This window comes from Odocoileus virginianus, chromosome 3 (genome assembly GCF_023699985.2).
Source record: "Odocoileus virginianus isolate 20LAN1187 ecotype Illinois chromosome 3, Ovbor_1.2, whole genome shotgun sequence".
Classification (NCBI taxonomy): domain Eukaryota; kingdom Metazoa; phylum Chordata; class Mammalia; order Artiodactyla; family Cervidae; genus Odocoileus; species Odocoileus virginianus.
Window position 1 is genome coordinate 12,430,434 of NC_069676.1, and position 12,962 is coordinate 12,443,395.

The following is a 12,962-nucleotide window of genomic DNA, read 5'->3' on the forward strand; positions in this document are numbered from 1 at the left end:
AGAGACTTGGGTTCGATCCCCTGGTGGAGAAGGTCCCCTGAAGTAGGAAATAGCAACCCACTCCAGTATTCTTGCCTGGAAAATTCCCTGGATAAGGGAGCCTGGTGGGCTACAGTCCTTGGGATTGTAAATAGTCGGACACAACTAAGCATACACACACACATCCCTTGCCATAAATTAAAGATAATCCTAAAAGTAATCACAGCAAAAACAAAACAATATTAAAAGAAATAACAGAACTGTGGAAGGTCACCCCCTGATAGGGTTGTCCCCTTTCATCTCACAACAGTTGTGGGATGTAGGGGGTGTCGTAAGTCAAAGGTCAGAGAGGAAAGTAACAGAACCTGACACGCCATCAGTCTGTTGGGAGATGGTACCCATGCTAGATGGTTCCATGGAGAAACTTTAATATGGGAAGTGGGGTGCCAAGGACCCAGAGGGCTGGATGAGGGAAGTGGGGATCGTAAAGTGATCAGAAGAATAGCAATTGTAATAAGCTGCAAGGTTGGCAGGGCAAAGGGGGTTACTCGAGCTGGTCCCAAGGAGGGGACATGAGATCACTGCCTGCAGCTAAGAAACAGGGACAGAAATCCCCTAATTTCTCTCTTCCTCCCACCTACAACTCCTACCACGGCTTCCCATTGGCCAAATCTAACAGGAAGCCAGTGAGCATGGGAACCTGGGAAATGTAGTTTTCAGGGGTCAATTTCCCTCAGATACCATTTTTTGTTTTGGGGTATAACTGATTAACAATGCTGTGGTAGTTTACGGTGAACAGTGAAGGGACTCAGCACATATATTCATGTATCCATTCTTCCCTAAACCTCCCATCCAGGCTGGCACATAACACTGAGCAGAATTCCATGTACTATACAATAGGTCCCTGTTGGTTATCCATTTTGAATATAGCAGTGGTACATAACCTTCCCAAACTCCCTAACTATCGATTCCCTCCGGCAACCATAAGCTCATTTTTTAAGTCTGTGAGCCTCTTTCTGTTTTGTAAGTAAGTTCATTTGTACCATTTCTTTTTAGATTCCATATATAAGAGATGTCATGATATTTCTCCTTTGTCTGAGTTACTTCATTTAGCATGACACTCTCTAGGCCCATCTGTGTTGCTGCAAATGTCATTGTTTCATTCTTTTTAATGGCTGAGTAATATTCCATTACACACACACACACACACACACACACTCCCCCCGCCCCCGCCCCAACACACCTTCTTTATCCATTCCTCTGTCCATGGATGTTTGGGTTGTCTTGGCTATTGTAAACAGCCAATGCAGTGAACACTGAGGTGCATGTATCCTTTCAGATCATGTTTTTCTCTGGAATATGTCCGGGAATGGGATTGCAGGGTCATTGGTAGCTTTATTTTCAGTTTTATAAGGAACCTCCATACTGTCCTTCATAGTGGCTGTACCAATTTACATTCCCACCAACAGGGAAGGAGGGTTCCCCCCTCTTCACACCCTCTCCAGCATGTGTTCTTTATGGATTTTTTGATGATAGCCATTCTGGCTGGTGTGGGGTGATATCTCATTGTAGTTTTGATTTGCATTTCTCAAATAACTAGCAACGTTGAACATATTTTCATGTGCCTGTTGGCCATCTGTATGTCCTCTTTGGAGAAATGTCTGTTCAGATCTTCTGCCCGTTTTTTGAGTGGGCTGTTTGTTTTGAGGCTGTTAAGCATCCTAAGCTGTTTGTAAATTTTGGTGACTAGTCCCTTATCAGCCGCATTAAACTTAGGTGACTCTTAACTGGGAAGGAGACTTTCTCAGTCCCCAACTCTCTGCCTGGCACTTGTTTGTCACAGCAGATATCAAACTATATTTGTTGGCTAGTGTAGTGTATGACCCCCTAGAGAAGAGGTGTACAAATACAAGGACCTTATGTCTTGGTCACGACCATGTTCCCAGTGCCTAGAATAGCACTTGGCACACAGTAGGTGCTCAATAACCCTCATAGCTCAGTGAGTAAAGAATCCACCTGCAGTGCAGGAGACCCTGGTTCGATTCCTGAGTTGGGAAGATCCCCTAGAGAAGGGATAGGCTACCCACTCCAGTATTCTTGGGCTTCCCTGGTGGCAATCAGCTGGTAAAGAACCCACCTGCAACATGGGAGACCTGGGTTTGATCCCTGGGTTGGGAAGAACCCCTGGAGAAGAGAACAGGCTACCCACTCCAGTATTCTGGCCTGGAGAATTCCATGGACTGTATAGTCTGTGGGGTCGCAAAGAGTCAAACACGACTGAGCAACTTTCACTTCACAGGTGCTCAATAAACATTTGTACAATAATTTTTAAGACCCTGAAGTGGTGCTGTTTGCTCTGTAAATTAAGTAGTAGAGCTGGAATTATGAACCAAATTCTGTGGCACTGTAGAGAGGCTGGTGTTTCTACTCTGCCATCTACCAGCTACCCCAGGACTGTCCAAACTGTCTGCATTCTCCAGGGTTCAGAGTAAACATTGTTGTTGTTTAGTCTCTAAGTCATGTCTGACTTTTTCGGCCCCATGGACTGTAGCCCACCAGGCTCCTCTGTCTGGAATTTCCCAGGCAAGAATACTGGAGTGGCTGCTGTTTGCTTCTCCAGGGGATCTTCCTGACTCAGGGATTGAACCCGAATCCCCTGCATTAGCAGGCAGATTCTTTACCATTGAGCCACCTGGGAAGGCCACCTCTGAAACATTACTGCCCCTAAAAAGCCTCCCCATCTCTGCAGATAGGTCAAGGTCCCCTCTGTGTGTGTCTCCAAAGTCCCCACCCTTCCCTTCTTACAAGGTTCTTATATCTCATAGCTTTTCTTGCCTGGGTGAGTGTCTTTGTGCTCTTTCAGGCTATGAGCTCTAAAAGGGCAGAACTAGATGCTCTTTCCCACTGTGGCCCCAATACCAGCACATGCTGGACAGAATAGGCAGGCATCATCAGGACTTGAATGAATGAATGGACAAATGAATGGACAAATGGACCTACTCTGAGTCCTCCAGGTGACCTCCTCCTCTCCCGCCCTCCACACACTCTCTGCTCTATTCTCTCAGGGATTTCCTCCCTTCTTCCCATCCCTTCTCAGGTGAAGGCAGGGGTTTCAGGTTTCAAAGGGGTCATGGGGTCTAAGGGCTTCCCAGGTGGCGCTAGTGGTAAAGAACCCACCTGCCAATGCAGGAGATGCCAAAGACATGAGTTCGATCCCTGGGTCAGGAAGATTCCCTGGAGAAGGAAATGGCAACCCATTCTAGTATTCCTGTCTGGATAATCCTATGGACAGAGGAGCCTGGCGGGATACAGTCCTTGGGATTGCAAAGAGTCGGACACGACTGAAGCAACTTAGCACACACACACGCGGTATAAGGTGGGCTTCCCTGGTGGCTCAGATAGTAAAGAATCTGCCTGCAGTGCAAGAGATCTGGGTTTGATCCCATGGTCAGGAAGACCCCTTGAAGAAGGGGATGGCAATCCACTCCAGTATTCTTGCCTGGAGACTGAGTGACTAACACACATGGGGTCTAAGGCAGTTGAATGTGTCTCAGAAGCACAACGATCCCAGACCATGAAGACCTGAGTTCCAATTCCAGCTCCTCCAGTTTCTAGCTATGTGACCTTGGCAAGTGATTCAACTTCTCTGTGCAACCGTTTCCGCATCTGCCAAACGAGCGTGATGGCAGTGCCGTCTTCTAGGACCGTGGGAGAATGAGGTGAGCTATTCAGAACTGCTTCCGGGATGTATCTCTTCCTCACAGCTCCCTTCTGCAATTCCTAGGCAAGTCTGGGAAGTGGAGGGCTGAGCCTCCGGCAGTTAATGAATCCAGAAAGGATCTCAGCTGTGTCGGGGGAGCCCCGGTGCCAAGTTGGCCTGATTTTCATCCCAAGAGAGCTAAGAACGAGTTCTGGTGTCAGACATCTGCGCTGTGATTGGCATAAATGCCTAGTGTTCCCGTGACCCTCTTTGTTAGAGCCTGGGGGTGTAGATGTTCTTGGGGCTCTGCCCAGATCTTCTTATAATGGGGCACACCGGCCCCACAGATGCTGAGAGTGGAAGCTCAGAGCTAGCACTGCTGACCTTCTCTGGAGTCCTGCCCTTGGCTTTTGGGAGCTACCACATGCCTGAGATGCCTCAGAGGCTTCCTCCACCCCCAGGAGCAGCCAATGGTTGATTGATGCCAAAGCCCACCCCTCGGCAATGCAATTTACACTCCAGAGCTCCCCCCATCCTTGTGGATCAGGCCAGTGTACCTGAGTCCCCTTTCCTGGTCCCACTTCTCTTTACCCCTCCCCCTACTCACAATTAGTCATGTGCTCCAAACCCCCGTCTTGGGTTCTGCTTCTCACAAACCCAACCTAAGATGGGGAGAAACAATGAACATTCCAATAGGAGAGGGCATTTATGTGAGTGTCCCTTCAAAGCTCATCTTCACACCCAGGCACCAGGTTCTGTCATTTCTACCTACACGTCATCCACCAGCTAATCCCGAGAACAGCTCTCGCTTCAAAATGCATCCCCAATTCTGCCCGGTCCACCCAGCCTACAATGTGCAGCCCTTATCACTTTCCAAGGCTTACTCTGCTGCATTTTATTGCATAAAATGTACTGCCCCTTGACCCTACATTAAAATTTATCTTGTTTGTCTGTCTCCCCTGTGATGCTGTCAGCGTTCCAAGGGCAGCATCCAAAGGATGCTTATCCCTTTGTGTGTTGCTGTATCTGCAAGCCAGAACGGGGCCTGGCACCCAGTAGGTGCTCAATAAACATTTCTGGAATTAAAGAACGAATCCTTTGAATGCATTCACTTAGAAACAACTTTAAATGTCTCTTTCTCTTACGTGTGTGTGTGCTAAGTCGCTTCAGTCGACTCTATGCAACCCTATGGACTGTAGCCCGGACCTCCAGGCTCCTCTGCCCAAGGGATTCTCCAGGCAAGAATACTGGAGTGGGTTGTCATGCCCTCCTCCAGGGGATCTTCCCAACCCAGGGATCGAACTCTCGTCTCTTGCATCTCCTGCATTGGCAGGCAGGTTCTTTATCATTAGCGCCACCTGGGAAACCCATCTTTTTTTACTTCTCTACACTCAGAATCTGTGCACTTTTTGCTCTCTGGATGGACATCTTAGTGCAGTCACCTCTGCCCTGGTCCCCTGGTCCCCTGGATCCCACTCTCGCCACCCGCAGTGCGTTCCCCCCTGCAGCAGCTACAGGCCGCCTACAAGCATAAGTCAGATCGTATTCTCCCTCCGACCAGAAGCCTCTATGACTCCCACCCTCACTTGTAAATAGCAAAGCTCTCCCACAGCCCACAAGGCCTTGCATAATCTGCCCCTGTCACCCCTCTGCCCTCACCTCCTCTATGCTCCCCCTCACTCACTTCCAGCCTCACAGGCCTCCTCACTGTTCCTACAACACCCCAGGCACACTTCTTCCACATCAAGTTTTGCAACCACTATTCCCCCTGCCTGGAAAATGTCCTTCCATTTCCTTTATTTAACATCATTCTTTCAAGAGACCTCCTTGACGGTCCCCCCACCTCACCCCTGTCAGAACAACAAATGTTTCAGCACCACCCATTTCCTTCTTTGCTTTATCAGCTTCCAACACACTACATCATTTACGCATTAATTTTGTGTGTTATCCTTCTTCTTTTCTGGAATGTCAGGCAGTGGTCTTCACCTGTTTTTGTTCACTGCGGTATCACCAGTGCCTAGGATAGTACCTTGCATACCACAGGTATTCATTGGTTACTTTAAAAAATGTGCATATTTGCAGCCAATTAATCCAGCTGTGGCCATTTCCCCATGGGGGCCCAGTGTGCAAAGGCTGCAAACAGCAGCCCCCTTGGTAGTGTAGGCATCCTGTTGTCTATACAGGTTGCCCTAAGGGACCTTGGAGACAGTCCTTTCCAGTAGACATTCATGAGTGGCATGCTAGCCCCAGTCTAGCCTCCAGACAGGTGTGTGAAGTGCCTTTGAAAGCCCCAGGGCACAGTAGCCAGGGTCCGCACTGGGCAGGTCATAATGTTCCCCCGCACCGAGCTGCAGAACAAGGAGTGTTTGATTGAGGCCCTCCACAGGGCCAAGTTCAAGTTCCCTGGCCGCCAGAAGATCTACATCTCCAAGAAGTGAGGTTTTACTAAGTTTAACGTGGATGAACTTAGAAACAAGGTGGCAGAAAAGCAGCTCATTCCAGATGGCTGTGGGGTCAAATACATCCTTAATCATGGCCCCCTGGACAAATGGTGGGCCCTGTGCTCATGAGAGCCTGGCTGCTGTCCCCACCTTACTCATGAGTGTGTGCTAAGCCGCTTCAGTCCTGTCCAACTCTATGTGACCCTATGCCTGTCAGGTTCCTCTGTCCATGGGATTCTCCAGGCAAGAATACTGGAGCGGTTGCCATGCCCTCCTCCAGGGGATCTTCCGAGCCCAGGGATTGAACCCTCATCTCTGCCGTCTCCTACACTGTAGGCAGATTCTTTACTGCTGAGCCACTGGGGAAGCCCCACTGGTAGCATTAATGCCTTCTTTTCCCATGCGCTGCAGGTGGCAGGTCAGGGAGAGGAGATTAAGCAGGGTCAGCCTCATCTCAGGCTGGAACCCACGTCTCCTGCACTGCAGGTGAATTCTTTACCACTGGGCCACCTACTCATACCCACCAGTAGTGCTACTTTCCTATCAAAAAAAAAAAAAATTGCATAGCAGGACTTCTCTGGAGGTCCAGTGACTAAGACTCTACGATTCCAATGGAGGGAGCGCGGGTTTGATCCCTGCTCAGGGAACTAAGATCCCACATGCCACATGGGACAGCAAAAAAAAAAAAAAATTTGCCCAACACCCTATGAGGCAGGGACTCTTAGCAACCCCCCACAGAGATGAGGACACGGAGACCCGCCAAGGGAAGTGCCACACTCGGTGGGTCCAAGAGTGGCCCACAGGCATTTCTTTGGGTGTATGTGTGACCGTATGGGATTCTGAGTTGTTTCTGCTGGTCTGAGCCTGAATGCCTGGATCTGTCCGGACGCCGACATCAGAGGAGGCTGCCTGGACATGTTCAGGCAAATTTTGCATGTGAGTGTGTGTGTGTGGAAGGGAGGCAGCGGGCCTGATCCCAGACAGGTGGGAATGTGTGTGTGCTCAGCTGTGTGGGAAAGTGTGTGTGTGACAGCGCACAGGACAACGAGGATTCATGCATCCACAGCCAAACTCTGTGTGTGTGCGTGTGCGTGTGTGTGTCCGTGTGTGTGTGAAGGGGGGAGGGACAGCTCGGGGAGGCTTGGATGGGGCTGGAGCTGAAGTCGAAGGAATGTGGTGGGTGAGGGAAGAGCCCCGCCAGTCACAGGCCTGTTATTTATAGACGGATCCTGGTTCATAAATTCCAAATGTTTTTTTTTTTTTTATCTCCCTCACTGCCAGGCCCTTATAAATATTCATGAGTTTCCTGCTTCAGAATATTCAAGTAGTCAGAGGAGGAGTGGGGTGGGCCGTGAGAGGGGAAAGAGAGGGTCCTGGTGGCAACGAGAGGACGCGCGGGTGGAGAGGACTGGGCTTTCTCTGGAATTGCCTTCTCCCTTCGGGGCTCCTCTTCCAATGCAGCTGCTGAGATGAGGAAGGTTCTCGGCCAATATGGAGATCTCTCAATGCCTATTACTATTCTTCCCCTGTGTCTGTGGAAAAATACCGCCCACTCGGGGGGCAGAGAAGGGTGTGTGCTGTTCTCTCAGCTCTGATGATAGCTCCGGCTTGGAAACTTGTTACCCTGGGACCCCCCAGCTCTGAAGGGGCTGAGAGACCCCTCAGACATACATGAGACAAAGGAGCTCTGGAGGCAAACCCCTCCTGTCCCGTCCCATGGAGGGGATTAGATCCCAAAGACTAGTTCGTAAGCGAAGAAATAAAGTGTGTGTGTGTGTGGACCTGCATCTGTGAGTATCTCTTCAAATGTGAAAGAGACTGTGGCAGCTGGTAGAAGTGTTCACACAGTTTCTAGTTCTCTTTTGGGCTCAGGATAAGACTCTACTTCCCCAGTGTGGCCCTGAGACTTCCCTTAGCCAATGCCGTGTGGGTGAACGTGACCTCCGGGGAAGAGTTTTAACAGCCAGTGCGTGATTGGCCACATTCTTGCCTCAGTAACTGGGGAAGTGCGTGTGGATGAGAAGCCTCCAGCACTTGGCCACATGAAGCAGAAACCCCTGCCAACCAGCATGTAGCATGAGCAACTGCTCATTTGGTTGTGCTAAACCCCTGAGATTTGGGGGCTGTGTGTTATGCAGTGCAGCCTTGCCTGCGCTGACTGGCACAGAGCCTGAGTGTGTGAGATGGATGAGTGGCACATCTGTGTCTGTGCGGCCAAGAACCCACGTGAGTGTGTAGCCGGGTACAGGCCTAAGTGCAAGCATCAGCAAGTGTATGGAACGACACACACGAGTGTATAAAACAGGGACTGAGTAATAGTGTGCAAGGCTCTGTAGGTGGGTAAAAAAAACGTGAATGTGAATGGCCAGGCACTCCATTGCACTGCATTGCACAACTCCGGGGGGCACTGTTCTCTGAGAACACCACATCCCCTGGAGTCGTGGCATTGCAATAAACATGAAAGTATCGTAGGGTGGGAGGCTGTGTCTGAATGCGCTGCCTTGGCTGGCTGGCAGTGTATTTGCCATTCGTTCTGTGCCCATGTGTGTGTGTGCAAGGATTTATATACAGCTACTGTACCAGTGTGCATGCATGTGCACAGCGTGTTGCTGTGGGTTTGAGGAACATGTATGGGTTTGGATGCTGTGTGTCTGTGCGCTGCAGTGTGAATTGAGCCCCTGTGTGTGATGAGTCGGTGTGAAGTGAAAGCACCACTCTAGTCTCCATCAGAGTGGTCACAGTCAACATGGAGGGAGGCATGGCCACCTTGGGCATTCCCAAGCTGTCAGCCCTGCTGAATATGTTTCTGGGCTCAAGGGCCTGAGTTAGCTTCAACTTATGTCCTAGGATGACCTGGCATTGGAAAATAAAAATCACTTCCCCTCATTAGTCCTGAGACATGCTATGTCATTTACAATGCACATTAATCAGCAGTACTCAACGGTTTGAGCAAAGTGGCTCAACAGGTAGGGAGATTCCTGCTCTCCTCAACCCCCCCTCCCCCAAGAGAAGCACATTTTCTTTTCCTACCCTCATAACCTCTTCTCTGGTCTCAGGATATGAGGTCAGCACTGGTCCATCTCAGGCAAGTGAAAGAAAGTGAAAGTGTTAAGTTGCTCAGTCGTGTCTGACTCTTTACAACCCCATGGACTGGAGCCCGCTAGGTTCCGCTGTCCATGGAATTCTCCAGGCAAGAATAGTGGAGTGGGTTGCCATTTCCTTCTCCAAGAATCTTCCTGACCCAAGGATAGAACCCGGGTCTCCTACACTGCAGGAAGGTTCTTTACCATCTGAGCCACTCTTGGTCCATCTCAGGACGTAGGTTCAACTCTGGTCCATCTGAGGACCTGGACTTGACCTTGCCTATCTCAAGCTTGAACTGTAGCTTCGATTCATCCAGGACTTGGGTTCATTCCTGGGCTCCTAGGTCTCCTAGGACCAGGTTTATCTCTGGTCTATCCCTAAACTGAAGTTCAGTCTTTGCTGATCCAGGGCTTGGGCTTGACCCTAGACTGTCTCAGAGTCAACCGTGGAGTATCTTAAGACCTCATGGGTATATCTCTGCTCTGCAGGACTTGAATTAATCTCCAGTCTCAGTACCTGAGCTAAGCCTGTTCTGACTCAGAACCCAGCTTCCCCCAGGTCTATCTCAGGATCTGAGTCCCCTTACCCAAGCTCAACTTTCAACAATCAGTGGTAAACCCACAGCTGACATTTCCTCTTTCTGAGCATCTCCTTACTCATGGATCACTTCCCCCAACAAGTGCTTAGGCCTCTTGAATGAATGTCCACTTCAAATGATTGGTGTGTCCCATGATTAATGGGGGTAGGGGGATTTTATCTCTCCAATGCCATTATCTAAAATTCACCAGTGTGGATTTTATGGGTCTTTCAAGGATTATTGCAAGGCTTTCTTGATAAGCTATTACAAGCAGCATTAATCTTCAAGAGTTGGGGAGTTTACGAGAATCCATCAAGAGTCTTAACTCAAACACTGGAGTTGGACGCCCCCTCCCCATCTGATCTCTCTCTAGGCTCAGAGGCCCAATCTGAGGCCAGGAGCTCAGTAGCAGACTTTGAAGAGGGTCTTCTTCATGAGTGGGTACAATGGGAACGAACGCCTGCACACTGTCATGGGGCAACTTGAGCTAAACTGGGAGGCTCAAACTATTCTCCATTTTCCTCCAATGTTCCCTGATCTCCCGGGGGAAATAACAGCCATAAAGTAGAACCTCTCTTCTCTCCTGACATATTTTACAAACATTTGCTCCATTCTGGCCCCTCCCTCCCATTACAGTAGAGGAGTTGCCCTTCATTTCAAAGATCACGCAGCTCTTCTTGCTTTGGTCCTCTTCTGCCTTCTTATGCTGTTGTTGTTCAGCCGCTAAGTTGTGTCTGACTCTTTGCAACCCCATGGTCTGCAGCATGCCAGGCTCCCCTGTCCTCCACTATCTCCCAGAGTTTGCTCAAACTCATGTCCATTGAATCGGTGAACCATCTCATCCTCTCTCGTCCCCTTCTCCTCCCACCCTCAATCTTTCCCAGCAGCAGGGTCTTTTCCAATGAGTCAGCTCTTCGCATCAGATGGCCAAAGTACTAGAGCTTCAGCTTTAGCATCAGTCCTTCCAATGAATATTCAGGGTTGATTTCCCTTAGGATTGACTGGTTTGATCTCTTTGCTGTCCAAGGGACTCTCAAGAGTCTTCTGCCTTCTTATACGATCTCTTTTATCTGTACTTATCTATTTATCTCATTCATTTTAAACTTTTTATTTTGTATTGGAGTATAGCTGATTAACAATATTGTGATAGATTCAGGTGAAAACAGTGAAGGGATGCAGCCATACATATACATGCATCCATTCTCCCCAAGCCCCACTCCCATCCAGGCTGCCACATAATATTGAGCAGAGTTCCCTTGCTGTACAGTAGGTCCCTGTTGGTTATCCATTTTAAATATAGCAATGTGTACATGTCGATTCCTAACTCCCTAACTATCTCTTCCTCCCTCCCATTCTTCCCCCCGGCAACCATAAGTTTGTTCTCTAAGTCTGTGAATCCGTTTCTGTTTTGTAAGTAAAGAACTTTCTCATTGGTTTTTAAATAAACTCAAGTCTCTCCTATGAAAAAACAAAACCCCTTACTTGACTCCTCCTTCCATCTGTCTCCAACTCCTCTCCTCCTCTTTTTAGTTGCCTACACTAACTGCCTCCGTCTCCTCACTTCCTGAACTAGCACCTCCACTGCTCCTGTCTAGTTTCTGACTCCATCATACCACCGACACAGATGTTGCCAAGTCCATCCACGGCTTCCATGTTTCTAAACACAACGGCCATTTTTCAGCCTGCCATCTCTCTTGACCTCTCATCAGGGTTCAACTATGTTGACTTTTCTCTCTTTCTTGATACATTTCCTTCCCTGGCTGCCATCACACATGTTTGCATGGTTTCTTCCCACCCTAGTGCATCTCCTTTGCAGATTCATCTTCCTCCACGTAGACATTAAATGTTACTCAAGATCAGGATAAATCAGCCTGAGCATGACAGATATTGTGGCCAGATAACAATTCTGTGCATTGTAGGATATTCAGCAGTATGTCAGGCTTCTACCCATTAGACACCAGTAGTATCCCCTTTCAGCTGTGACAACAAAATGTCCCCAGACAATGCCAAATGTCTCCCTGGGTGCAGAATCACCTCCAAGTTGAGAATAAGTGCTCCAGACTCAGTCTTAGGCTCTCTCGTTCCCTCGATCTTTCTCTGAGGGTACTTACTCTTACCAAATCTCCTATCATCAGTTGCATGTATGTATATCCTCAGAACTCCAAATACATATATATATATATCTGACTCCTTGATCCCCTCCCCCTCACCCAAGACCCTTGGACATCTCAAAAGCATCTCACTCCCCAAATGCTCAAAATGAAATGCAATCTTCTCTCCTGAACCTAGTTTAGATCCATATTCCTAGGTTACCTCCTCTATCCCCTTCCCTACCCCCGACCAGTGGTTCAGATGCCCAGGCATTATCCCCACCCCCATTTCTATTCTCTCACTTGGTCTGAAAGTGAAATTGAAGTTGTTCAGTCGTGTCCAACTCTTTGCGACCCCATGGACTGTAGCCTACCAGGCTTCTCTGTCCATGGGATTGTCCAGGCAAGTGTACAGGAGTGGGTCGCCATTTCCTTCTCCAGGGGATTTTCCCGTCCCAGGGATCAAACCCAGGTCTCCTGCATTGTAGGGAGACACTTTACCCTCTGAGCCAGTGGGGAAGCCTAGATACTTTTACAACTCATGCAGGGTTCTCCACGCTGTATCATCACTCGATGGTCCAAGTCACCCTCACAATTAAAAAAGTCTATCTGATCAGTCTTGATCTACCCTTTCTCTTACCAGTTCACTCCACACATGGGAGCCTCAGGAACCTTTGTTTCATATTCCTTACTCCATTATGGTTTATTACAGCATACTGAATATAGTTTTCCTGTACTATACAGTAGGACCTTGTTGTTTATCCCTTCTGTATAAAATAGCTTGTATCTGCTAATCCCAAACTCCCAATCCATCCTTCCCCCATGCCCCTCCCTTTTGGCAACTACAAATCTGTTCTCTATATCTATGAAACAGTTTCTGTTTTGCAGATAAATTTGTTTGTGTCATATTTTTAGATTCCCCATATAAGTGATATCATATGGTATTTGTCTTTCTTTTTATGACTGACTTCACTTACTATGATAATCTCTAGATCCATCTACATGGCTGCAAGTGGCATTATTTCACTCCTTTTTATGGCTGAATAATATTCCATTGTGTATATGGACCACATCTTTATGCATTCATCTGT

General features: G+C 48.4%; 1 protein-coding gene and 1 non-coding gene across 3 annotated transcripts in view; one reads left to right on the plus strand and one right to left on the minus strand.

Annotated features, from left to right (window-relative positions):
* Positions 1–12,962, minus strand: part of OLFM2 (olfactomedin 2) — a 73,007-nt gene that overhangs the window by 24,292 nt on the left and 35,753 nt on the right. The gene's annotated exons all lie outside the window — the stretch shown is intronic.
* LOC139034550 (small nucleolar RNA SNORA70) lies at positions 5,756–5,890 on the plus strand. The gene has a single exon (XR_011487088.1). It is a non-coding gene; the product is annotated as a small nucleolar RNA SNORA70 (small nucleolar RNA).